The sequence below is a fragment of the Notolabrus celidotus genome, chromosome 5, assembly GCF_009762535.1.
Source record: "Notolabrus celidotus isolate fNotCel1 chromosome 5, fNotCel1.pri, whole genome shotgun sequence".
In the NCBI taxonomy this organism is placed as follows: domain Eukaryota; kingdom Metazoa; phylum Chordata; class Actinopteri; order Labriformes; family Labridae; genus Notolabrus; species Notolabrus celidotus.
This window is the reverse complement of record NC_048276.1, coordinates 12,296,891-12,324,085: the sequence shown is the minus strand read 5'-3', so window position 1 is coordinate 12,324,085 and position 27,195 is coordinate 12,296,891. Positions and strand designations below refer to the sequence as shown.

Below are 27,195 nucleotides of genomic sequence, written 5' to 3'. Positions count from 1 at the left end.
TTATAAGACATGCTGCTGAGCCTGGGAGCTCCCTGCACTTTTTGTTAGAATTTTAAAACAAAGATGTCTATTGTCTAAGATAAAAAAAACTTTAACATGTTGCAAATCTGAAAAGCTGTTTAATAAACATATGCTTAAAGACATTTAAACAAAGTTAAGTGTTGGAGTTTGTATTATTCAAAATTTTAACGACAGTATTTTACCTTTTACTGCAAATGAATATCAGCTCCAAATATCGATTATTGGCCTCCTTGACAAATAATAATCAGTATCGGCCCTGAAAAAACCTTATCGGTCCATCTCTAGTTTCAAGTAGAGTAACCGTCCAGTGATCTTCTTTGAAATAAGCCTACCTAAGTTAGAAATGTATGTTTAGCATTGTGTAGAACAAAAAAAAAGTTAGACACAATAAGTTTGAATTTCCAACATAACCCAGACAAACAAAAAAAACCTCCAAATCAATTCTCATGAGGAACTAGGTGTTCACTTGAAGCCTACATCAGCAGGGACCTTTTTTTTTTTGTTTTCTTTCTGTATTTTCTTATTTTACTGTGTTTGGGCTGATTCTAGGTGTCACCCTTCAGTTTGTCAGAGTGTAGCCCCCTGGCAAATAACAGCACACAAAGGTGTGAGGACAGACTTGGCAACCAAGTGCCAGGTCGTTAAAACATACCCTATAGGGAGCTACTGGTGGCAATAAGCTGGGAAGAGGGGCCAGTGTTGAACTTGTTTACAACGGCAAATCCTTCTAGTTATATATTGAAGCAGTGGTGAATTATTGACTGATGCTAATGTCTACTCATGGTCCATTATTAGCTGAGGGACTCAAAACAAGTAAGCGGACAAAAGCTGGCATTCAGAGAGGAAGGCTTACTTATTTTGATCCTCAAATGCCAGACAATCCTGATTTCATCTGTTTTCTAACGGCTTTAAATTTCGATATATTACCTTTTGTCACGTCACCACCTATAGTTTGATGATTACTCATGCCAATGCAATAAAGCATGCACCAATACTCATAAAAACTGCTTTCATGTTGTGCAATCACAATATAAGAGACAGTGTTATTAATAAAACAACTGGAAAACATTGTATTGGGTGTCCTGTGCAACGCTGTCAACGGGAGGAGAGCAACATTATAAAGAGACGAAGGCTGCAGGGACTCCTCGTGCTCTATGAATATATCTTACACAACAGTGTTAAGCACAAACACTTGTAGTATTTTACAAAAATAACCAAAACGCCCACAGTTACTAATCTCTGTGATCCTGTGTAAAGAGAGAGGCAATCACATCCACCACTTGCCAGCCCACATCCCAATAAAACACACATGAAGGCTCAAAGAAAACTCTCATATGACGCAGAATCTGACTCGTGCTTCCTACTGAGATGAAATGCAGCTGAAGCCGTCCACAGACAGACGCCAACGTTCAACACTAATGATCGTAAAAATACTGGTTAAAGATCCTGCAGACAAATGTGCTCTCTTCAGAATAGACTCTAGACTGTCTTTGATTCTTTTTAAGCTGTATTCCCTCTGTTAGACTGAAATAAAAAAACATGTTTTACAGCAACACAAGAGCATTTGAATCTGAAATAATTAACAGAAAAAGAACAAGTGCTTCAAGTGGAAGACATCTGGTGTCACCCCAAAATATCTGACTCTATTTCTACATTTTTCCATAATGGATTTCAATGATCTCTCAATCAGGCTTGTGCTAATGTAATGCATTTCCTCATTGAGCAACCCACACACAAAAAAAACCCCACAAAAACCCCCACACACAGAAACACGGGCTAACGCAAAAATGCTTCCCTTTCTCAATCCCACTCTCACTGCCACACAGCCTAATGACTTTTATCCATCCCCTCTCACAGTCATTCTGTCGTTCCTAATGCCTGGGTGACCTGTCTCCTGCTCAGCATATAAAATCAGTGACTTGACATCGGTAATTCTCAGGGATGCATATGCAGCAGCCTTGCCCTTGTATCACACTGAGAGGAAAATGTGACTTTAAATCAGCGAAATGTCTCCTTACATTACCTGCTCCTCTCTTTAACAATCATTTCACTCTGTCTATGCAAACTCCCCTGGGATGAAATGCACATATACATGAGCATTCATCAATCATTTTGTGATAAATAATAAGATATGATATGCTGCAAGTTTGAGGAGCGATCCAGATAGTTCATTAGTAAAACATAGATTATTAAAGCTACCATGAGGAACTTTATATTTGTGTTGTTTTTGGTGCCCCCTGTGGATAAAGCAGTACATCAGATCTCTTTGCTGATTCTGTCCCGTACAAATGTTAGTGGTCTTGTTTGCTTATAGCTAGGGTTGGTAGTCACGGAAAACTAGCATGAATTTGAATGTAGCATTTCCTCAGGACTACGTCTAGTGAAAGTTAAAAACACAAACAAACATGGCTATTGTTAGTACTCACAACTGTCATGCTAGCATTATCCAGTTGTACTGGTGACACGATATCAGGAGAAAAGCTATTATACATATAATACATCTACATTTTCTGTAGGACTTACTAAATGACATTCATTATTTTGCTTCTCAGAGCCCCCGTGGTGAGAGCTTTTTAGACTCTGATCCGGAATACAGTCCTGAGCAAAGCACCTCATCGGGTCAGAGGGGACGGGCCCGATAGGGTCAGTCAGTACAGTCAGGGGAAGCAGAGGCAGGGGACGGGGAGTGTACACCGGGGAAATGTACGCGCAGGAGGCGGGCAGAACGGCAGAACAGGATTTGATTGGTTTCATATTTTGGAGCCCAAAAACGGTGATTGGTTGGTGTTTTCTCAGGTTTACCGAGCGCCTATAACTTCTATCTAATCTCCTCATCTTTGGAGTTCAATTACAATGTTTCTTTACAACGATCCCCTCAGTTTTATTGTTTTTTATCTCCTTTACAGAAGACATCCAGTTTGCTATCTGCAGCTCAAATAATAAACAATGCAGTTGGAAGATGCACTCCTTTGTGTTGTTGAGAAACTGCAGACTAGCTAGCAGTAGATGTGAAACTGCTGTTTGATAGGCTTTTACATCTAGCAGGTAAAAATTTCTGAAGCTTATCTTTGTTCACACACTTTTCACGACTCTGTATGGAGACTGTTCTACTTCCCATCACTACATGTATCTCACACTGTTCCACTTTAGAACTACGGATGCAAACCAGCGTTATGACAACAATCTGAGGCCATGAAAAGGGAAAAAATATAAAGGCAGAGAGAGGAAGAGGAAAAAGAGGAGAGAGGTGGAGGAGGATAATTGGATGACAAAGTTCAGGTCGGTGCTTTCCCCGCTTTTAGTCTACCACGAGTTTACTCCACCAGCGTAATTTTAAAACACACCTTCATAGCACTAGGGCTATAGTTTGGAGGCCGACCCGTCTCCACCTTTCATATGCACACCTGCCTCTGCTCCATACAGAAACAAACACACACACACACACACACACACACACACACACACACACACACACACAAACACACACACACCCCGCGGCATGGTAATCACTGTTTATCTCTGCTCTATCATTAAGCTTTATGAGACAGGATGCATGAGCGTGAGTGTTTCTATGAGATGGTGAGTGTTTTCTATTATGTACATGCACAGCCTTGCCTTTCACTGAGGTGCACTCAGACTTCAGCTCTGTTAGAGGAAGCTGCAGTTTCCCCTTTACATTCTTACAGCAGCAGCGGCGGCGGCCACCCACAGCCGGAAAATTGCCCCCAGTGCTAGAAAAATGTGGGAACAATGAAAAGTCGTCATCTGGTCATATCTAAACACCCAAAACATACAATTGTACTGTAATTACAGTACAATCAGGCACATGAGGAGACACTGGAGACGTCTAAACTGATACTTGGGCTGGCCAAAATACGAGGCTCAGCCCGATAGGATATTTTCGGGGAAAAAATGAAAAAAAGTTAAAGATATGGACATGGAACAATAAAGGGTGGGCGCCTGGAGGTGACGGGGGTCATATGGGCAATGCTGGCTGATTTAGACTGTTTCTGACTGGGATGAGGGCAGCGAGCAAGACTAACACCAAACTTCTAATGAACGACATCTTGTATTTCTATTTATTTATTTATTTACTTACTTATTTATTTATTTGTTTACCACATATCACTTGATTGTATTGTATTTTATTTTAATTTTTAATGTTCCTAACTTGAGCTGGGGCTTGAGAGAGTGGGGTGGTGGGAGAGAAGCTGTGTGTGTGGGTTTAAAAACAGAAAAAGACTGTTAACTATTATATTGTATTGGCTGTACTTGAATGATTTTACAAAAACAAAATATTAAATATTATATATTAAAATAGAGAAATTTCCATATGTTAGTTTCCAATGATCATAAATGCTGCACTAAACAATCTTATTAGGCGGTAGTAGCTCAGTCCATAGGGGCTTGGCTTGGCAACCGGAGGGTCGCCGGTTTGAATCCCAGCATGGGCCAAGTTTGGCAAGTGAACTGGTGGCTGGAGAGGTGCTGGTTCACTTGCCGAGGCACTGCCGAGGTGCCATGAGCAAGGCACCAGACCCCCAACTGCTCGGGACGGGCTGGTTGATGGCAACACCCTCACTCTGACATCTGTTCCTAAGTTCATGTCCACTACATGTTTGTGCATAAAATTGTATGTATAAACATCAAACTGTGCCTGTAGCATGACCCAAAAAAAAAAAAAATAACGAGTGGAAAAATTGAATTTCCTCCCTGGGGATTAATAAAGTATGTTTCTTTCTTTCTTCTTCTTTCTTTATTGTCCGCTGAATATCTTAAACAACCTTCAAGTGTCTGCAGTGTGTATTTTAGTTAAAAAAAATGTAACTCTAAAAATATAGTCTTCATCACTCATTTTGAGGTTATACATCAGTAATAGTCGCATACTCTTAACTCAAATCATTAAATCTTGGTGGAAGTGCACAGAAATTAGGAAGGTATGAAGACAAACAACAACAAAGGGTGTTGTACGCACTTTTCTTTGAAATGTAAAACCTGACCCTGTAGTTTTCATTTAAAGTGTAGAGAGAGGGGAGGAGGGGGATTTAACAGCAAACATTACACCCTCATTTTCCATACAGCTGTATTCAGGCTTCAACAGCTGACCTCAAATTCAAGAGCGGCACCCATGTGCTGCAAATCCTGTTTCACAATTCTTCAATTTTGTGGTCATCTCTTCCCCGCATGCCCTGTCCCTCCCAATTTTCCACTTTCTCTGTGGCTGTGGAGTTTGATGGGGAAATTACAGGCCTTTGCACATTTGCCCTGCTTCAGCTACAATTAGAGCTCATTTTAATTAAAGAAACAGAGTGCCAATTACCCTCACACACCTAGAGAAATGGCTAGAGAACAGAGGCCAGATGAAATAGGTAGGGAGGACACATCACAAGGTTTGGATTTTCAGATGAAAAATCTATAAAAAAAAACCATATGGGTTTATTAATGATGACATGTTATACACTGTTTCCTTTTCTGTTGTGATATGTAATCAATACAGGACACCAACAAGTAACTAGAAAGGTTGCATTTCCTGAAAGCAAATGCGTTGAAATGCTGAAGCTGAAGGCTGTGAAACACAGCTGAACATGTGGAAGAGTAGTAGAAGTAGTTGAATTAGTGGAAGTAGAAGAAGTGGAAGGAGAGGAAGTTGAAGAAGTGGAAGAAGTGGATAAAGGAGAAGAAGTTGAAGGAGTGGAAAAAGTAGAAGTGGAAAAAAGGTGAAGGAGTGGAAAAGGGAGAAAAAGTGAAAAAGGAGAAGAAGTGAATAAAGTGGAAAAATTAAAAAGAAGTTGAAGTGTTAGAAGTAGTAGCACCTATAAACTGCTTGACAAACTATGGAAATGTCTTACTTGTATGTGTGTGTGTGTGTGTGTGTGTGTGTGTGTGTGTGTGTGTGTGTGTGTTTGTGTTTTATTAGTCACTGATGAGGTCATCTGAATCACCTGTGTGTGCGTGCGTGTGTGTCTGTGTGTGTGTGTGTCTGTGTGTGTGTTTGTGTGTGCATGCGTGCTTGTGTTTGTCACTCACTGATGAGGTCATCTTAATCACCTGTGTGTGTTTGTGTGTGTGTGTGTGTTTGTGTTTGTCACTCACTGAGGAGGTCGTCTGAATCACCTGTGTGTGCGTGCGTGTGTGTCTGTGTGTGTGTGTGTCTGTGTGTGTGTTTGTGTGTGCATGCGTGCTTGTGTTTGTCACTCACTGATGAGGTCATCTTAATCACCTGTGTGTGTTTGTGTGTGTGTGTGTGTTTGTGTTTGTCACTCACTGAGGAGGTCGTCTGAATCACCTGTGTGTGCGTGCTTGTGTGTCTGTGTGTGTGTGTGTGTGTGTGTTTGTGTGTGCATGCGTGCTTGTGTTTATCACTCACTGATGAGGTCATCTTAATCACCTGTGTGTGTTTGTGTGTGTGTTTGTGTTTGTCACTCACTGAGGAGGTCATCTGAATCACCTGTGTGTGCGTGCTTGTGTGTCTGTGTGTGTGTCTGTGTGTGTGTGTGTTTGTGTGTGCATGCGTGCTTGTGTTTGTCACTCACTGATGAGGTCATCTTAATCACCTGTGTGTGTTTGTGTGTGTGTGTGTGTGTTTGTGGCTGTTTTCGAAACGGCCTGCTACATACTAACTACTAATGTAGCAGTCAGTAGGTATTGCCTACTACATACTGCGTTTGAATTTAGTATGTAGTATGACTGTTCTGTTCGATCTGTCATGCAGCATGCTGAGCCAGACGTCAATGGATTTCCAGTTTCGGAAAGCGGAAGTAAACAACGGAGAAGCCGATAAATAAAATGCTTATTTAGCATCCATTTATGATTTAAAAAGTTAAGAAGTAGTTTATATGTAATTTGATAACTTTCACAGCACCCAAAAACGGATTTCCCCCCGTCAAAAAATAAGGAAAAAGAAAAAGCAGAACGAGCCCTGTGCATTATGGGAAACAGTACGCGAGGAAGACTGGTCCGATGCATACTGAGATGTTTTCCCGAATCAGTAGACATCCGGGGAGTTTTGGCTTACTGCAGATTTTGCTCTTGTTCACTTACTACTTACTACATACTGAATTCTGGACATATCAGTACGTACTGCTAGTATAGTAGGCGATTTCGGAAACAGCCTCTGTTTGTCACTCACTGAGGAGGTCATCTGAATCACCTGTGTCTCCAACTGTCATTAACTATTTCCAACTGTCATTAACTGTTGCCATGGTGATGGGACCAGCTGTGTAACTGCTGTGGGACAGTTGATTAAGAATGGGATTCATGGAGTAAATTAGGGTCTACATATGCCGACACTGTGCGATAACAGTAATAGCTATCAGAAAAAGGATCAAACCATGAGCATCACAAGACTCTGATGAACACACTGATGTGTTTTTCATGTCTGTACTGTCAGAAATGTAGTCAGGGCAGCGAGTTAAGAAAAGTGAAACTTGTGCTGCCCTCCAGAAATATTTAACATTACGGCAGATGGCCGAGCAGAGAGACTTTCTCTGACAGTTGGTGACCTGCTGGCTCAACGGTACAATCTTTTGCTTTGGTAACCTCTTTGACAGAAGCAGGAGAAGACAGGGAACGTTTTGATGTCTTATTTGTGTATGTCGAGTGAAATTTGTGGATTTTCTGGCAATTTTTCCAGAGGCCATGTCCCATTTTTTTCCCAGCCTGCCCACTCTAAGTTTTGAACCTCTCACTCTGCTCACCAGAGTTCCACCCCACACACACCAATGTTAAAGTGAGGGAAGAGCTGAAATTTGATGAATTTTTGAACAGTGAAATCTGTGAAACTGTGAAAGGTATCAAAAAAGTGAAACAAGTGTAGATAGCTGAAAGTCTTGTGAACAGTTTAAAGTTTGAATGGAGTCTATAAGTGAAAGTATGCTGAAGCTATGAGCTGTAGTAGTTGAATAAGTTGAAGTGGATTTGAAGATTCCGCCCCATCTGTTTCAATGTTAAAATAAAGTTTAAATAAAGTTGAATAATTCAAAAAGTATAAGGGTTAAATATGTGAAAAGATATAGCCTGCGAATGGTGAGGAAGCTGAATAGTTTAAAAGGTGAAAATCGGACAAAATTTGGAAGTGGAAAAATAATAAGTTTAAAGTTTAGGAATAACAATATGTTGAAATGTTCAGCATTTCAACATAATGAAATGCTCAGCATTTCAACATAATAAAAAGAAAAAGTTGAATAACAATATGTTGAAATGCTGACTCAGCATTTCAACATAATAATAAGTTTAAAGTTGAATAACAATATGTAACATAATAACAATATGTTGAAATGCTGACTCAGCATTTCAACATAATAAATCATCGACTGCTGAGTACAGGAATCACATCTGCTAGTATAATATTTGTTTGGTGGTTTGGGACTTAAAGATGATAAAGTTCAATCTCTGAATGAACTTTTGTACTTTTTTTTTTGGAGTAGAAAAATAATTTCTTGATAACGGAATTATTGTCCTCCAGGTACAATTCCAGACCTTGCGTGTCAAAGGGGGATGCTGCTAGCATGTGTTTCAAATTTGGCTAAGCCTATATCCTGAAAACAGACGTGCTTCTGGGATGTTCTGTGCCTGGGGAAATTTGATACCTTCATGTTTCACATTCAGGTCAAAGAAATAGTAGTGGAAATGCACTTAAAAAGCTGCTGGATGAAAATATCTGGACCACTCTCTCCCCTCTGTAGAGTAACCTTAGCTTAGCACAAAGTGTGGAAACACAGGGAAAGAGCTAGCCTTTGTTTGTCCAAGAAAGTCATGCATGGCTAATCGTAGGTGAAATGAATGCAATAGTTTGCTTTACATTATTTTGATTGATTAAGGGCCCATGTCTACTTACAGGGGTTTAATTGCACTGGCAGGACTCATGACTACAATTCCAGAGCACTTCCCACTGGCACTTGCGGTTGCTAGGATAGGAAAGTTGTTCTGCAGAACTTCTGCTTCCCTTAGCAGAGGCAGTTAAGTCTTTTTTTAAAGTATGCTTCATAGTTCATTTTAATCAATTGAGTCTACTTAGAATATGCAAGATCTAGGGCTGTCAAGTGATAATTCATTTATCATAATAAATCACAGTTTCCACAGTTAATCACGATTAATCACACTTTTAATGGCTTGTTGTAATTTTTAGAACATTTTAAAACAGTTTTTAAGGCTCTTTTTATGTTATGGGTCAAATTGACCCTTTTTAAAGTCCATTTTAGGCAATATGTGCCTTCCAAACCAGTTAAATGCAGCATAAAAACCTGGGCAGCATGTGACAGAAGAGGTGTCTTGTGTTAATTTATCAACATCACTTCATATAAAGAAAAAAATTCAAAATGTAAAATAAAATAAACAAAAATCTGTCATGTAAAACTATTGTATTAATATTTAGGCCTTTCCTTTGTACACTAAAACAAGTTTTAACATTAATTGTAATGAAAAACGAGTGAGATATCCTCATTGAACCATCATCTGTGAGAATTAAAGAACACCAATGGACTAAATCTGGATTTAAATGGTTAGTAATAAAGTTACAAATTAGATTTAAAATTCAAATTGACCCAGGAACATATTTGCTGTTACTGAGAAACGAACATAACAGGAGGGTTAAGTCAATACCAACAATATCAAGAAATATTTCACAGTGTCTTGATTTGGGAATCAAATGATTGTGGATACAATGCTGACTCTAGAAGACAATTAATATGTTCAGTCGCATTATAAACACCTTATTATTGTGTTAACTTTGACAGCCCTTGTAAAAACAATCAATAGAAATCATGTCTTGGCATACAGCAGCTCTAGACCTGTAAATAAAACCAGTGATTTAGTTTCTCCTCTGTATGGACCTCCCTTGAAGTCTCCCTTCTTTATTTTGATCGGTCAGTGATAGAGAAGTGACATTGATGACCAGCAGTTTTCCAAAAGTTAAGCTACTCTTAACTGAGAGGGCAGTGAAAAAAAAAACAGCTGACGCCAACACTTTTCTTGCTTTCAGGACACTGAGAACTGAAAACGCTAAGCTAAGATGGTTTTGTAAAGAAAGCAGATGCTGTCAGTGCAAAAAAATGCTGTTAGTGGACACAGGCCCTAAAGCTGCTAAGAAAAACTACAGTGGTGTTATTTTGGTTTTAATATATTCATTCCTACTTGGAATATCAAATTGTTTATTATAAGCTAGTAGTTATTTATGTCCAGGCAGATTTGTTGTTTAATCTTAAAGTGCTTATTTTTAGTGACCTTAACACTAAGTTACCTTCAAAGCGTACACAAAGAAAGTAACTGGAAGGAAACAGTGATTTTTCTTCACGTGTCAGCATCCCGACCTTGTTTTTCACAGCGTAGGTTATTGTATGCACATGAACATAAAAAAACTTCTGCCCTCAATGGTTGTGTGTGTGTGTGTGTGTGTGTGTGTGTGTGTGTGTGTGTGTGTGTGTGTGTGTGTGTGTGTGTGTGTGTGTGTGTGTGTGTGTGTGTGTGTGTGTGTGCTATGTTTGTGTGTCTTTGACAGAGTTGTGTCTAGGGAGATTAGACCCTGGCTTCCCGTAGTTCTTGTTACCTTCCTGTCTCCTGGTTTTGGTGGAGGGGGCCGGCCCCTGACACACACATCATTCACATGCACGCCGACTCAGCTCGACACTGTTTAACTGCTCTACGACTGTATAACAAAAGCCTGCTGCAGCACGTGTAGACGAGCTGCAGCCACTCTCAACTGAGAGAGGTGAGATGAAAGGAGCACAGAAGTGGTGTTAATGTTTGACACTTTTTTTGTTTTTCTTCTGCTTTTGTGTCTGCTGGGATGCATATCAATACATGTTGTGTTTGGTTTCGGTCCCAGGACAGGATATGACCCAGTTAGAGAGGAAGCTTCATACTGGACAGAAACCAGAGATGCTACCAGAGAGGATCAACACTGCTGTGAGAGGAAAACTGAGAGAGGATTTAGTGCAGGGCTAAGATTTGTGACCTCTGAATGGTTTGGCTTAAGTTTACCTGGTCTTCAGAGGTTCACCAGACACAATCATAACATCAATCACGCCCAGTGTTTTCCCCGATCACGCTCAGAGTTCACACATCGGTCAGAAGACTTTTCGTCTTTAGCGGGGAACAGATTTACAACAACAGTGACTGCTTTATTGATTTCATGTTTTGGTTTCAACTGGACACATGTTCCCTTTTCTGGATAAAACAAACAACTTTTGGATCAGTATTTTACATGGCTGCACTTGTGTATTATACTTTTTGGATTGATCAATTGATCATTCAAAAAAATCAAGTAACAGCCAATCATCTTTGTTGTAAATCTGAAGCATTTAAAGGTTCTTAAATGTGAGGATTTGCTGCTTTTTTCTCTCATTTGTGATAAAAAATTTGTATTTTAGTTGAAAACAAATCTATTTGAAGACATGACTTTAGGCTCTGGGAAATTATGATAAATGTTTCTTTTTCTGAACTTTTTAAACCTTTTACAGACAAAAGGAGAAGTCAAAAATGTTTGGCAGATTAAATCAATTGAAAAAATCATCAAAAGCTGCAGCCCTTAACTAAACATGAGTCAGGATTTAACAAAAAGCTTTTCTGTGGCGTTGAAACAAAAAACAAATGTTTACTTAAACAGGTCGAAGCGCCCAGAGGTGCATCTATGATTCATCTGTATTCCCTTTTAATTTAATTGCTGTAAAGAGGAAGCAAACACTGCTGCATTATTCAAGTCACATAAGTTCAAAGGGAATATTTGCTTAATTGAAGTGGCGGAAGTAAAGTCCGGAGCCTCGAATAAAATGAGAGGTTAGGGTTAAGAGGATGTGAGACATTGACTCGGTTCTGTGCCTTTTTCTATCACCGCCTACAAGTAATGAGATTTGACCTGCGGTGTTAACGGCTCAACAGCTCTTGTGCATCTTGGACTCAAACTGCATTTTCCCTCAGACTAAAAAAAACATCACACAGCTGCCAAAGGCCAAAGATAGTCCCAAAGAGACTATGAGAAATAGACATTATCTTCAGAGTGGTGACATCCATCATTTTTTTGTAGTGTTATTATAAGACGTCTGTTGTTGGACTTCAGAGTACAAGAGGAATTGATTCGTATTGGCAAAAGGAGCTGGAAGCAATAGAGTCTGCTTCATCTTCTGTTGAATTGTTAATCACTCAGAATTCAATTCTATGTCTGCACATTAACAGAAGTGCAAGCTTTAAACACATAATTCCAAATATTATCTCTTATACAGTGTGACTGATTTAATTGTCATTCTTTACAGCATATTTCTCCCCCTTTGGAATATTGATCCACCACTGAGTGAATTCACCCCCTGCTACTTCCAATTACAGACACCACTTTGTGTAGCCGCCTTCAAAAATAACCCAACTCTGTGAAAGGCAGCTTCAGAACACTGTTGCAGGCAGCACCAGCTCCCTGGTGGATTCCTGATACAGAATCCTGACAGAGGAAGAATGAATTAAAAAGAAGTTAATCAGACTATTATATGCTGGGAAGGGTATACTCACTGCATGATTGTAAACATCTGTGTTCCAACAAGCTATGCCACTTTTAAAAAGAGAACACTATACAAGTGACAACACTCTAGAGATGATGTTCGAAGAAGAAAGAAAGCAGCCATGTTTTCTAGATCTCAGGGTACACAGCAGATTTTTTCATTGTTAATTGTAAGCTGGAGGCTCATTTCATTATAAAACTCCATGACTTCAGCCGAAACCACCCTTTCTTTTAACTAGCAATTAAAGCTCCAGTGAGGAGTTTCTTACGGGCTGTGAAACAGGTTGAAATTGATAGTGACACCTCTTTATGGCATGCAAAAGCAAATAAGACTACCAACAACAAGGTTGACAATTTACCCTTTAAAGTTTTTGATGCAAGTGTGTAAGACATCTTTGCCCACAGGAGGTGCCAAAATCAACACAAACCAAAAGTTCTTTACAACAGCTTGAACCTGCAGATGTTTGCAAATTCAACTTATTGTGTTTAGAAAGAATCAGAAAACTTCAAGTATGTCCAACATGATTCCTCATTATCCAATATCGTGTCTTCAAATTAATTTTTCTTGACTAACAACCAAGAAAGGCATCATATCACCACATTTTGGAAACTTAAGGCAGCAAATTGTTGGACATTTAAGACCTCTTTGTGTCAGTCTCAGCGTCCCTGGGGACATGCACCAACCTCCAGTGTTGAGGTATGAGGCTGATGCGGGAGTGCTAATAACTGCAGTTCCTCGAGTGTCCACTTGAGGCTGGCTCTAGAGGCAGCAAACATCAAACACACCCATTCAAAAAAGCCAATATTTGCCCATAATTAGGGACATGGTTGACAAACAGACTGTGTGGCTGTTAGCTAGGAGGCTAAAAGCCCACCTCAACTCCATCTCTTTGTCTCTTGTTAGGTCATAAGAAAGTTAGGTTGAATCAGCATTTCCAACATGGCGACTCCTGATAATAGGCTTCAAAGCTCCACTTAAGAAACCAATGGGTGGCGTCACTGTATTATACAGTCTATGAATTAAACATATTTAAAGCCTGGTACAGGAAATGGTTTTGGTCTGAATAGCCCATTAGTTTGCTCGTACACATAGTGCAGGGATTGAATATTTTTAAAACTTATGTATTTTGATTATGTAAAGGCTTAGGGCCTTGAATAGATTGTAGAAAAGAGGGGGCGTGACTGAGCTGACATACAGGCAGGTGCAGTGTAACTGTGTGCCAGGAGGCCAAACTGCTGCTTCAACCCAGTGTTCCCAACATGGCGACCACCATTGGGTCGTTGGGCTTCCAAACCATAGACGTATAAAGAGTAGACGCTGCATCAACCGCTACTACCCATTAAGCTGTTTGGCAGGCGCGATTAAGTGTCAGCGCATTTAATCAATCATAACTTGCTGAATACTAAACTGATTTTCATGCAGGTTTTTATTTCTGCAAACGTCATACATGTAGGTATGACACCGGATACATGGTTTTATTTTATTTTTTATTTTAATATTCATAGTGGGCTTATCAGTAATAGAATATTCTGATATGTGATGTATGATAGGTATTTTGCCGCACAGTGCTCTGGCATCTTGAAGTCTCTGCTGCTTCAGTTTACGTTTACAGGTAGGATCATGGGTAGGATGACCGGACCAAGATGGTGGCCGTATTTCTTGCACCCCAGCAGCCAATGCGGCGTCTACTCTTTATATGTCAATGTTCCAAACACCTCTTTAGAAACCAATGGGAGTCGTCACTGAGAGTACCTCCATGTTTTATCCGATGGTCTTATCTCTTTGATAATCTTGTCCTGTATGCTGTAAGTAGATTTCTTCACAATAATCTCACCCTGCTACCTCTTAACAGTTTTATATATAACACTTCTATTGAATCTTCACTGTACTAAATGTGGAATAAATGTTGTGTTTGGCAGCATGCTGTTTACTGCCTCATCTCACACCTACTTCAGGGCAGGGATAACAAGCATTTAAAGTACTGTTAAAAAACTGTATTCCTGATGGTGTCTTTTGCTTTATAGCTCCTTTAAAGACGTACACATTAATATCCGTCTGTTTTATTATCAGCTGACAACTTTCCACAGTTGTTATAATTAAAAGCCTTATTAAATTCAGATAGATGAAAAAAAAATGTTTTAGTAGAATTTCATCTCCTAAAGTGCTGTGACTTCTTTGGCTTTGAGCTTTGAAAAATCTGATTAATTTTTATTTTCCGAGACCTTGATTCTTCACAATTGAAAGGCAGATGCCTCGTGTGTTTTTGAGAACATTCGAACACTTTGGTCTTTTATAAAATACACTTTATGTGATGACAGTCTTAACAGGTAGAAAGATTCTTTATAGATGCTGAAAAGCTTGTTCAAGTGCAGGACAAAGGAGAAAATGAGTGAACTATGAAACTGAAAGCCACACTCATCTAGCTAGAAAATAAGTTTGCATTATACAACGATAGATCATTGATTTATCATCAGGGTGTTGTGCAGAGCGACTAGTCGAGATCCTGTGATTCAGAGTTGGCAGAGGGAGGCAACACATTTCATTGCTTGACTGCAAACAGACAAATGTCACACACTGTCAGTCTGTAATGTAACAGGAAAATTTAAAGATCATCCTGGAAAGAAGATGACACATTCCTGAGACAGAAAGCTGTCAGTACATCTGTGTTTTTTTCAGCCACATGAGCAAAATTCAGGTCTGAAAACTTTGCACACACACTTCCCCGCTGTGTACCTGGGAGCAATCCTCCTCCATCTGCAGTCAGAGCTGCCCTCCACAAACCAACAAGCCTGCAGTTGCTGTCTCCTTTATGGAAGGCTCGGAGGCAGCTGATCATCTGTGAGAGCCGAGCCCTGCTATGTGTCATCAGAAGCAGGAAAAAAAAAGCACCATGGGAGAGTGCAGGCTATAAGCTTGTTTTCAAACACTTTCTCAATCCTTTAAGAGGATCTCTATCCTCTTGTCTTGAGGCCTGAGGTGAGGGTCGGTCACACACACCAGCTCCCTGCTGGGGGGACACTTTGGTGAAAAATCTGGGATGATCTTCCTTAGCTGCAGGAGACTGTGCCACCCCCGTGCTAGCTGTCCTTTCAAATAATTAGAGCATACATCTTGCCAGTTAACTACAGATTTATTAGCGGTGTGTTTGTGTCTTTTTGTCAAGAACAGAAAAGACTTGGATCTGCTCCAAAAATCTACTCCAATGTGTGCTTTCCCCTACAGGGCTGGAGTGATGGATTCATCTTTAGAGATGCAGCAGCAAATATAACTCCAGTAGTTAGCGTGGAAAAAGCATATAAATGTGAACTTTTATAAAGTAATATATGACAGGTGACCTATCTTATTTCAAATCTGGCTCCATTAAAAACCCACAAAGCTCCGTCTACTGCTGCGAAGCATCTAACGAACTCTCCATGAGCCCCAAAAATGTCTACTGCTGCACTTAAAACAGAGTTTTTATCAAAGCCTTTACTGAAGCAGAATCCACAATTCATTTTGGGGGAGTTGGGGTGGGGGGGATCTTGCAGGAAGGGGAACTCACACACACACATGCACACACACGGCTTTCAGTGACTAATCTGCTGTGGGAGGTGGGCAGCTTGAAGCTAACAGTGCAGACTCCAGCTAAATAAACCATCTAAGGATTGACACATCGAAGTAGAGATACAAGAAAACAGACTTTTTTTTGAGAGAGAGAAGTTTCTCTTTATTCTGACACATTGCGCTTTTTTCATATTCAAACAACAACAGACATGCTGAGAGCTAATTCTATTCATCAGTCTGCGCCTCGCTCATACCAGCCTGCAGATTGGGTGTTTGTGAGGCGGTGACCGACATATCTAGAATAAAGATAGACACATCTTTTAATGTCAGGCCATTTGCTTGATTATTCAAGTAAGAGGGTCATTTTCATCTCTTCAGCCAGACATATTAAGTTTTCAGCAAAGGGGTGAATTCTGTAGTGTACCAAATGTTTCAGTTTCATCTGATGTCTCAAAAACAGACCCTGTTCAATAACACGGCGTCTTATAATTGGACAGGGTTGAGTGCATTTACCAAACAGAAGCAATATGTAAGAGGATATGAGGGATAGGACATTTTGTGTGCAGCACTCCTTAAAAAATAAGATCCCAAGCTGCCAGAAAAAGGTGTTCAATACTCCCTTTAACTGAGCTGACCCTCTCCTTTTTGGAGCATGACTCCTTCTCACAGCTCTTAGCTGCGTGCAAGTTGTAGGAGGGCAGCTAGCGCTCAGGAATGTCTCTGTTATTCCTTACATAGCAGAGCCCACATGGTTCATGCGGTATATGAAAGCAGGCCCTGGGAGACATGCTGGAGCTGTGTGCGAGGCGAGCACGAAGGTGGAAGGAAAAAATGTGCACAGCTTCTCTGGGATTGTCGTCGAAAAAACCAAGCGAATTGCATTTTAACTAAAAAACTTGCATATCAAGCACAAGATGTAGGTCAACCAACCCGTGACGCAGGGAGGAAGACATCCCAGACTCAAATCGAATCAAGTCTACTGATGGTGCATGCTTCAAGCAGAGAATTTTTTTTTCATCAAGGTTGCTTTTTTTTAATCAATTCTTGCTCATCCAGCCTCAGACGCCTCAGTAGCCTCATGTTACCTGCTCCTCCTTCAAGATTTCCTTCTATTTGGGAGTGTAACGACGGAAGTGTCACAAGGCGTGAGATAACGATGGCGTGTAGGGAACGCATCACGATAAGGTTCTTCGATAAGCATCAAAAAACCGTGATTAGAGTGCAGGATAAAGGGCAAGATGGACCTGAGATAAATAGCTCCTTGGATGTTGTTGTCTCCTAATTGAAGGCCTTTTAATCCCCTTGTTATAATCACATATTCAGCCCAGCGAAGATCTGGCCCCAGGTGTGTATGATTACAGAATGCAAATAGGCAACATACCTACTTTGGCTCATTATGCAGTATGCAGACGTGCACATGCTTGCACCTTCCCTGCCCTCCCTGCACCCTCTCTTTCTCTATTTCGTCGACTCACGCCCGGTCTCCCCGTCTCTCCTTGACTCACTTCAAAGAGAACTCCCCCCCGTCCCTCTAAAAGTGCCATTCTCCTTGGTGCTTATGGCTGATAGGCTGTGGCCTCATTCCCTCTCTGCTGCAGCCTGTCCCCATTGTGTCCCACTCTCAGAGAGAGAGGAGCGTGTGGGTGGAGGACAGACCGGCTCTCCAAAGTGAATGCCTGACATGGATGTATGGGCTGGCGCTGTATCCTCTCACCGAGCTAAACTATCATCCACCTGCAATTCCCTGCTGCCATATGCATCCTCTTCTGCGAGAGAGAGAGAGAGAAAGAGAGAGAGAGAGACGGATAGAGAGAGACACGGCCTGAGAGTACTTGTGGCACTCGGATGCCTGTTTAACTCTTGAGGAAGCTAATCATCGGATTGAGGTGCTGAGGATGATGGGCTACAGGCTTTCAGAGAGGGGGGGGGTTGCTTTAAATGCAAATCCCTTTCTTATAAAAATCGGTTCCGTTTAAAAGGATTTCTGGGAAACGATCCACATTTCCACGGCAGGGGAGACAGTCAGCAAGAGAAAAACAGCAGAGCAGCAGTCAAACATCAAGGAGACAGAGGACGTGGAAAGAGTAGCAAAAGAAAAGGCTACATGTCTGTGAAAGAAGGGATTGAGGCTCAAGGAAGGCCTCTCAGATAAAAACATCCTTTCTGTGTGTGAGACACTTAGTGAGTTTCAGTTTAGATTGAGAAGCATTATGCTATTCATCAGGCTAGTTATGCCGAGGAGGAGTCAGGAGGTGAAAGAATAAACAGACGGCAGACTGTGTATAGAAAGAGAGAACTGCCCCCCCTTTATTGAACCTCCTTAGAGGGTTGATGTCAATCTTGTCATCCGCCTATAAGAGGCCTTTCAGTAAATTAAATATAAAATCAGCCCAGATTGTTTTGATCCTTCACGTTGAAGCCTGTTAGAGTTTCTTCAGCAGACTGGATATGAATAACTGGTGAGCGTCGCAGTGTTTGTTTATGCAAGATAAAGAAGTGCATTGGCTTTAGAGCTGCAACTTTTTATGGATCATTATACAGGACTGTAGTCTGATTCTGAGAAGTAATCACACGGCAAAATCCAAAAGCATTGTCTCCTTCTTGATAGCAGACTGTTGCCTTGTAGAACAGACTGTTACCAGGGATGTGGATCTAATAACAGACTCTGTAAGCATAACAATGCACAGAGGGAAGTCTAGTTCATTTGTTTACAGAAAAACAACAAGAAACATATGTCGCAAAGAAACAAAAATTGTAGGCTACCAGAAAGTGATTTTTGAACCAGGCTGTAAACATGTTTCAAACAAGCGGCAACCTCCGGTCTAAAAATATGAGTCAATGCAGAAGTGTTAAAAACTGCTGTTCATTGAGTATCCGCTTGAGGCTGGCTCCAGAAGTACCGGAAGTCACATACACATGAATGGGAAAAAGATGATCTTTACAGCATTAATAAACATGTTTACAGCCTGGTACAAAAGACGAGTGTAGTCTGGATAGCTCATGTCTCGATTGGTTCTCACTGTGAGGGGGGTGAATTTTTTTCTAACGCGGCAATTTCAAATATTGAGATTACGAGTCTTCCAATGAGACGCACAGCTGACTGCGAGAACGCTGCAGATGTTGGCTAGGAGGCTCAAACTCCGCCTCTTTACGTCACACTGGCTCGACAGAAGCAATATGGCTGCCGCCGACGATTGGCCTCAAACAGCTCTTCAGATACAGATGGGTGACGTCACGGATACTACGTCCATATTTTATACAGTCTATGGTTTCAAACAGGCATCTTAACATGGAGCGCAATGGGGAGTCGAGGGCTTCTGAAACCAGCCACAAGTGGACACTAAAGGAACTGCAGTTATCAACACTTTTGCATTAGCTTCACTTTTATAGACTAATGGTTAAAGCTTGATTCTTCATCAATTATTCTTCTGATCTAACAATCTGTTTGAATGGATTATTCTTTTAAAAAAAGGCAGTAAAAATGTCCTACTTAAAATTAATCGATATATATATTTTTTCTTCGCCCCTTTATAAGACAGAGATCATTGAACATATTTGGATTGTGTTTTAAAACAAGACTTTTAAGGAAGGTTTCTTAATTTGCCAAGTAAGAATGGAGGTATTTGAACCCTACACAGATCTTATAGTGCAGCCTTGGTTGTTTTTTAAGGACAGTTGCAGCTTGTATTACTGCTAGAGTTCACTTTCATTCAACTATCCACTCATGAGAAGAAGTTATCCTCGGCTTTCCTAACACTGATCAACAGCTGGCACCATTTTTGTATTTTAAGACCCAAAACTGTGCAGTTAATCTAGAATAATCAACAGATTAATCAACAGTTAAAGTAATTCGAAGAGTTGTAATTGGTTTCTCTTGCAGCTCCCATCCAACCAACACCAATCAACAGCATCACACAACTCATATTTGAGTGAGGAATTTGCTTCCAGAAAATGTTTTAACATCTTTTCAACCCACACACGCATTAGAGCGAGACGATGTCTCAGCATTCATCGCTTTCACACCAAAAATGTAACAAGTACATTGTTTTTAATTGACAATATGTTTTAATCATGTTCCACTAGTGGAGATGTGATTTCTTTACCCCTTTATCTCATTATTCTCACTTGGCTCCTGGTGCATCTGCTCTTAGCTGTGTAAGCTGGTTGTTCAGAGCCGAGGCTGCACATGTCAGTGTAAACAAAAGATGATAGTGTCACCTCTTTTGAATAGAGCTGGAGAGTAGGACGGAGAACAAACCACCGCTGTATGTAAAATTTGTGATAGACAGAGTGGCACTTCCCCTCTTTCCATCAGCTGGGGCTAAAGAGTGAGGAGTTTTTTTTTTACTCCAATAGCGTGATGGGCTTCTGCTCAATATACCACAGCTGCACACTGTGTAAAAATATCATTTGTAAATAGGAGGAGGTAACAGCTGCAGTAACATACCTTATTAGAGAAAATACACTCCCCATTGTCAGCCAGTATACGAAGGATTTATAACGCTGTAAAAGACATAAGTACGAGCCTTCAAGGCAAACATAAACCATTTTGGTAAGGAGACACTGTCTTTACCTGACAGCAACATTCATCAGATAATCCCACATCAATTTCTCAACCACAGCTGTCTTTCCACAAGTGGTAGAAAAAAATACAGCCAGAGAATTATGAAGTACATTTCTATCCATGCTACATAGTCCAATGGAACAAACCCAACAAAAATAATCATGCTTTAAATGAAGTGTAAGGCTTTTTTAGTCACCAGAGCATCATTTGTTGCTCCTGTCACTCTTTCAAATTCCATCCTCTCGAGGATTAGTGCCATCAACTATTTATCTCAGTGCAGCAAAGCCCATATGTTAATATTACAAACATTAATTAAGTTTGTTTGTTGCCAAGTTTGCTAAACTTTGGTTGAAATTAGACCTGAGGAACGAATGACCTTGATATAAGCTTGCTATAAAATCTTTGGCAAACGCACCGTGGTAACATTTTACTTGATATTGAGAGAGCAAACAGCCATTAATACAAGAGACATTAATGCGACTAGCACTGTGTGGTTTTCATCTTATAAACAAGATATTTCCAAACCAATTTTATCCTTTGAAAGTCACTTTTAGCTCTGTGTTGTATGAACTAATGGATATTGAAATCATTGAATGCCAAGGAAGTTTTGAAAGTAATCATAGCGCAGCTCGGTTATCAGCCCCCTGAATCCCTGAACGTTAAAGAAACGCTGATCTTTAACATGAATCTGTTGTATTCTGCCATTTTTGCCCATTTTTTAATCAGCATGCCTGTTTGTTTAACAGAGAAGGAGAACTCTGTGGATATTTTGGCTCATGGTAGCAATCATATGAAAAACCTACTTGAAAATAAACCAAATCTAAAAATGGTACCTCACCTTTTAGTGGCCGCTAAAAGCATCAGAGACACATTGATTTTGAAAATGAGACTGCACCAGGAGCAAACAAATCCAACCCTGTGCAAATGACTTCTACTTTTAGCTAGATGTTGTTTAAACTATGTAATTCAACAAGTTGAAGAATTTCAGGTATGTTTAATGGTAGCTCAGTAAGCAGGCCCAAAAGCCCTGACAAACAGCATCAAATGGCTCGTTTCCACCAAGCAGTCTGGTATGGATCAGTACAGTTTGGTACAGGTTGGATCGGTAACTCCTGATCCTGTTTGCGTTTCCACAGCCAACCGTGCCCTACTTAGGTGGGCGGCGTGTAACGCTGATGCTGATAGCCACGTCAGCTATGTAATAGCGCAACGTCATGGCAGCGCGACACAGTGTACCCTGCTAATAAATGCAAAGAAGAAGAAAAACGCGAGGAAAGTCTCTGTTATTACCGCTCTCACACAGCAAGTGACAATTCTTTAGACCAATCAACTGACTGCAGTGTTTCTAGCTCCACCTTCTGAGGTCAGATCGGTATGTCTGGCACCCCAACAGAGAGGGTACCAAAAAGTGGGATGGTATGGCTCGGTAATTTGGGGCAAAATGTCTGCCGCACTGAGAAGAACCGAACTGAACCGCTTGGTGAAAATGGGGCTAAAGGAACTCTACTTTTAATGTGAAGCTGTGGGATTCTGTATTTGTGCATGTTTTAATCACTCAGTCATGGCTTGAGGTGGAAGCGTTGAAACAACCACCAGTAAAACATCCCAGGCAGCTCAGTTTGCAGCCCCTCCTGATATCCCAATTAAGCAAAAGAGCATAACAAAGCCCTGATTTTAAAGATGAAACTTCTCTATTCCCTATTCTGACATTGATGGGATAATCTTAAAGCAATTATAAATGAACCAGAAAGAAAACAATATTGTGATAATAGTTTTTGAGGCATTGCCAAGCCCCAGTTGAAATATGTGCTACTTTTGTATGGAAACTTGATCTACAAAACCTGTTACATCTCAGATGCACACACTGGTGATTCAGCAGCACTAGCACTCGAAAAAGCCTTCAAGCCATGTAAATTAGATGGAACAGAGAAGAATATGTCAGCTAGCTGGGTGGAAAATGGTCCTATGAGTCTAGATCAGTGCAGACAAGTTTTGAATCACTACAACTGTGGACCTGAACAGCACATAAGACTGCAGTGCTTTTGTCACCGGCTGCATCTTGCTATGGGTAAGAGAGACAAACTGTATGTGCGAGGAATAACGAGGGGCACAGAGGAAAACAAGTCGGGTACTTCACAGGGCGGGCATGAGTGTGGGAGGATAAGGAACATTTATAACATCATACACGTTAAGATGTGATAGTAGGGCTACATTAGAGAGGATAAGTGAGGCTGATGTTGAGTGTGAGAGGATAAAGAGCATTTATGAAGTCAGCTATATTTTAAAATCATATAGGGATGCATTAGTGTGAAGTGTTATTACTATATTTAAAGCTTGTTTGTATTTCTAGTTTGAGGCCTTGGTTTACCAGCGTGTGCTTTACATACTACAGCAAAGCAGGGCAGAGAAAGAGTGTTAGTTTTTTCTCTGTGTGACCATGAGAGTGCATCCTCAATACTAATTTCCACCAAAGCCTGCTATTAATTTCCAGCCAAAGTAATTATCTGATCAAAAGCTCAGTGTTTTAATCTTCTTGGAGACAGGAGGAAGAGAGATCCACGCACTGAAACGAACGAGTGGTGAGCGTAAGTGAGTCGTTTATCCTTTAGTTGGAAAAGGAGGAGAGATTTGGCAGCCGTGAGCCTCATCTACCCTCCCATCAGTTCATTACAGAACTCCCTGCTAGGTGGAGAACAAGGGGGGAGGATGATCCGGAGTGTGCTGGCAGACGAGCGGGCCATTACCCAAGACACGGAAACCAGACATCTTGTTCACACTTGGCAAGACACACGTGTTCTGGAGACAGTCTACAAGGCGCCATGACCCCTCAGCTTCTGTCTACATGTCTGTGGTCCCACCCAGACCGGCGTGCAGCACCTGCTTGGATCCAGCATCATGTAAACATCAGCAGGGTGGGAACAGAGCCAAAATGTCTGACATCATTCTTGGTTTCCTAAAAAAAAGTGACATGTTGGATGAGCCTGCCATAGAAAACAAAGCTGGGCTCACTTCCATGCATACACTTGAGGTTAAACATCTCCTGTGTCCTGGAGGAAGAGAGTAGCCCGACTGACTCATAGGTTGGCAGATATCACAGGGCCAATATGGGCCTTTTCCCAGATGTGCTGGTAACAGCATTTAAATTTACAGAGCTACCCTGTACTTAAAACTGTATTTGAGAATATAATGCAGAAAGCAGGAGGCACTTTAACCCAATTTTATGCAACACTTTCAGCAGCACTTGAACAAGATAACAGGCAAGCAGAGAGTGGGCCGAACTAAACAACACATTATTTAACAACATATAATTTTCAAGTATTTTCTTTTAAAGCCTGTAAGGCCTGTAAGGTTTTTTTTAAACTATTTATTATTTATTTATTTAAAGGGACAGTGCATATTATGGCTCGTTTCCACCAAGCAGTCTGGTATGGATCAGTACAGTTTGCTACGGGTCGGATCTGTAACGCCTGATCCTGTTTGCGTTTCCACAGCCAACCGTGCCCTACTTGGTGGGCGGCGTGTAAGCCGGATGCCGATAGCCACGTCAACTACGTAATAGCGTGACGTCATGGCAACGTGGCACAGTGTACCCTGCTAATAAATGCAACGAAGAAGAAAAACGTGAGCAAAGTCTGCACCTCCACGGTCGACCATGGAACGCTGTTTCTTGACGCCATTTTCCAAACAAAAAAAGTTATCTTTCCGAAGTCCACTGGAGATTTAAACATGGCGGGGTTATGTGTTGTTCGTTATTACCGCTGCTGCATGGGAAGTGACGATTCTTTTGACCAATCAACGGACTGCAGTGTTTCTAGCTCCACCTTCTGGGGTCTGATCTGGCACCCCAACAGAAGGGTACCAAAAAGTGGGATGGTATGGCTCAGTAATTTGGGGACCTGTACCAATTTTAGTCAATGGAAACGCCACAAAATACGTGCCGTACCACGACGAACCGAACTGAACCGCTTGGTGGAAACGGGGCTTTAATGAACATTTCAGCAATGGATCCGTGTAAATATGCCAGAGTAAGCCATATGGCTCATTTTCATCTGTAGTTGACTGGTTATGAAGCAGGCTGAAATTAATACTGATGCCTCTTTATGACCAACAGAGTCAAATGAGACCATCAGCATCAAGACTGACTCTTTCTATCTGGTCATTTTTAATGCCTGTAACCAAAACCAGGGGCATAGGTGTCAGAGAACATGGTTTTTAGAATGCAGACTTGCAGCCTTGTCAGTAACTTTTTGGCAACAAGTATTCAAGGTATGACTGCTAGAAGAAAACAGTAGTTCTTTGTCAGAGCTACAAAATCAACACAAACTGAAAGTTCCTCACAAGTGAGAAGCATTCTGAGATCCTTCTTACATGGAGACGTTTTCGATTAAAAAACGGTATAGTACTGTTGCATTGACCTTTCATTTACACATAAAAGGCATTTGAGAACTGAAAACGCACACTTTTGAAAACAGGCTGTAGAGGAGTTGAATTTTTTTGGACTGAAACCTCTTTCATCACCATGTAAATGAGCGATATGTGGATCCTGTGAAAAGGTGATGTCACAGCTCATATAGTGTTCCCAGACCAATAGCCATGAGCCAGTCAGAAGTTAATAACAACAATGGCAGACTACCGAGCTGTGCTAGTGCTGCTGACTCTACTGAGTATATCAATGCATCTCCAGTAAAAGTTAACAGTTTTCAAGCATGTGTTCTCTGTAGTCTTCTTGTTTGTATGTTTGTAGTCACTGACCTGTTAAAGAACGGCTTTAAGTGCAGGCGCGTGATGTTCTAATGGTGTTTCTGTACAAAGTTACACCACTAATTACTGGTCTAGCATACTCTCAAACTCTCTAACCCAAACAAAGGAAAGACTTTTGTGTTTTAATGAGGCCGTTCTGGTGTAAACAAGGCCTGAGTATGTTTAGATACAGATATGCTTACAAAAGCCAGGTTAATTTTTATTCAAGCTCAAACTCTCACTCTATTTTCTGCTTTATCTGTGTCTGTGAGCTCTTCTCCTCTAAAGTAGACATCTTTATTGTTACAAAAATCTCATATCAGTCGGGGTCTAAAACAGTGTGAAAAACAAAAAGTCAGAGTTGAGCCAAGAGTCCCCAGCTGAGGAAGAAGCTACAGCTCTCTAATGGCCTGATTCCCTTCTGCCAAGAGACTGTGTGTTTGTGTGTGTGTGTATGTGTGTGTGTGTGTGTGTGTGTGAGTGGGAAAATCCCAAAGTTCTCTCTTGAATAACAATGTCAACAATGTTTTCTCCGCAAGAATTCAAACCCTTAGTAGTGGCAGTAATTTAACATTTTCTTTTGATGGGTTTGTATGCACAAGCAGCAAATCCAAGCTTGAAAAAAAAACAGTCTTCAGAGAACCCATGTGTCGTATCACATACTGTGCGCTGCAGCCATAGTGTGTTTGTACAGTCTATAGTAGAAGCAACACCATGAGCGCCAAGAAAGGGCATTTATACCAGCGGATATGGCGTCCAGCCTGAAGCCAGAAGCAGCTGACAGATTCATGTTCCTGCCACAGAATATGTGAAGTCATGCATGTTCATGGTGTTCCTGTTTACAGCAACTATTGATTGGAATTAACTGACTTGAGGAAAAGTTTCATTGTTGAGGTGGTCTTTGTTTTCATGGCGTATTTATTTTCTCAGTCATTCATCTGGGATATGGCCAGAGAAATGTCTGTTTTGTCTTAAGTAACTGCATGGATACATTATGTCTATAGTTCTTTTTTTTACGCTTTATACCACAAGGGGGAAAAACACATCAAATCACAATGAAATCACCATTAGCAGCTGTGCATAAGTATACGAACTGGCAGCAGCAGGATGTAGAATAAAGAGGACTCTTCACAGGAACACACCAGCATGCAGCCTACACAGCAACTTCTAAAAAAACCCTGCAGTTCAACAGCTCTTAAAGAAACCCAGTTGTGATCCTCAGTAAAACACAAGCCTATTATTTCCAAAGTCCTTCTCTATCTGGGGTTTTACAGAAAGTTGTCTCAGCAGTATTCTTTACAAACTTTAATCGGTTCGAAGCTCTCTCCAAGGCGCGGAAACGTCCCCATTAATGTCAAAAAAAGACAGAAACAGTGGCAGCAGAGGAGAGGTAAATAAACACCCAGTATTTTTTTTTTTTTAGTTGATTCCGATCCGTCAATGTGGCTCAGACTTCCACCCCTGCATTAAGAAAATTACCCAAACACTGGCCCTGTTGTTATGCTGATGATGCCGAGCTGTACTTGCCTGTAGAGCCAGACAATTTAAAACATCATCTTCTTAAACGTTTTGACAGCTAATTTCAAGGCTCTCTTAATTTGTCCCTCCAGGGTTCACAAAGCTGATGCAGGACAAAATGCCCATAAATGTCAAATCTGCTGTCAGGAACTCATAGAAATTATTATGATCGAGACAACATGCTGGATGCTACAGTTTTTTTTCCTTTTTCCTCAAAGCTAAAATGCTTCATGTAGATGTGTTTGTAGAACCACAGAAATCAGAGCGGCCTTGTGTTGGCCTCAGAGCCCCTTGTGTTGTATTGATTGTGAAGTTAAGCTAGTTCGA

The 27,195-nt window shown here is 40.8% G+C and overlaps 1 protein-coding gene across 1 annotated transcript in view; it reads right to left on the bottom strand.

Moving 5' to 3' along the window:
* ephb4a (eph receptor B4a) overlaps positions 1–27,195 on the bottom strand; it is a 56,211-nt gene that overhangs the window by 27,540 nt on the left and 1,476 nt on the right. The gene's annotated exons all lie outside the window — the stretch shown is intronic.